This window comes from Pinus tabuliformis, chromosome 4_1, assembly GCF_031772625.1.
Source record: "Pinus tabuliformis cultivar Carrire ecotype Pingquan chromosome 4_1, CPIR1, whole genome shotgun sequence".
Classification (NCBI taxonomy): domain Eukaryota; kingdom Viridiplantae; phylum Streptophyta; class Pinopsida; order Pinales; family Pinaceae; genus Pinus; species Pinus tabuliformis.
In genome coordinates, this window is record NC_142303.1 from 947,360,862 (window position 1) to 947,362,355 (window position 1,494).

A 1,494-nucleotide genomic window follows, 5' to 3' on the forward strand; every position below is an offset into this window, starting at 1 on the left:
TGCATCGGTATTTGTTTGATGAAGAAGAACACTAATAATCTAAGTAGAAGAAGATTATAATCTAAAGTTGTAACAAGCACTCACAAGCAGTTACTAATCAAGAGAAATCACCTAATTCATGATGCTCTAGATTTCTCAATAGGCTATTACTGTTGGATCATATGAAGCGAAAGAATTAGATTTTTTCCTTCTTTTCTCTTGCTTATAGGAATGGGGGATGAGATCTGAAATTGAAGCCTTTATGCCTTCTTATTGCTGAAACTAATGCTATTTCTATTGAACTAAGAAATAAAACTAATTTATTGGAACATTGTTCCAAGCTACTGAAATCGTATATTCTTCATTGATAGTCGCATCATAGCATAATTATTTTCTATCTGAATTAATTTTTTGATGTAAAACATAGAAACAAATTGTTGGATTAATTTAAATGAGAGTCAATATGCCCAATCACATCTTACTAAGTATGAGTAAATGAGTCATGGTAGTCACCAAGAAGATCCAAAAAATATGGGACATTGAAGTATTCAAATTGTTTATTGGTGAGAGAACTTGTCATTTATTCATGAAAGCATCAAGGTAATAAAAAGATCTCTAGTCTCAAACCCAAATTATGTGTTGAATTCAAGGGTCAAGACTTGTTAGAAGAAATGCCTTAATGAACCCCCATCATCTAACGTGAGCATAAATTAATGATGTATAGGGACATAGATGTAAGATTTTCATTTATCAAGAAGCTTTTATTTGGAAATGGAAGAGGGAAATGAAGTAATTCAACATTGTAAGTGAGTTGAATGAATTTATTCGTGGGTTATGGATGAATGTAAGTGAGGAAAGAGAGTATAGAACTTGGAAAGGGAAAATGGTTTTTGAAGTCATGATTCAATAGTAGGAAGATGATAGAAATTTGGAATTTAACATGGAAGGACTTGTTGATGGCCAAAAATGACCTCATCAACATTTGGGAAGACCACCCGGTGAAAGCCCCAACCCAGACTCTTTTCTGTTTGTGATTATGGATCCAAATAGTTCTATTGGGTCTAGTTACCCCCTCACTCTTCCTACTAATTCTTGATATTCCAATTATTTAACAACATAAAGAGGAAATAGAACTTACCTTCATGTAATGCACATGCAAGTAAGTGGTCGTCAAGTTGATTTAATGGCTCAACCAAGCCACACCTAAAGTTGCTCCGGGGTAAGGAGTATTCTACAATGTAATGGATTTAATCCTAAATGAAATTATACTCAAGATGCAACTAACAAAAAATAACTCCTAAATCTATCTCGATTAAAAGAAGGAATAGTCCCTCTCTCAATTAAGAGCAAGGTAGAAGGAGAGTTGGACCAACTTTGAATTTAGAATAAAAACGAAGACAATAAGCCAAGGAAATAGTTCCACGAATCATTGTGAATTCAAGAAGGTATATACATTTAGCTATCTGATGAAGAGTAATCAGATCTTTGTTGCACATACATCCAAATTCAAATAAA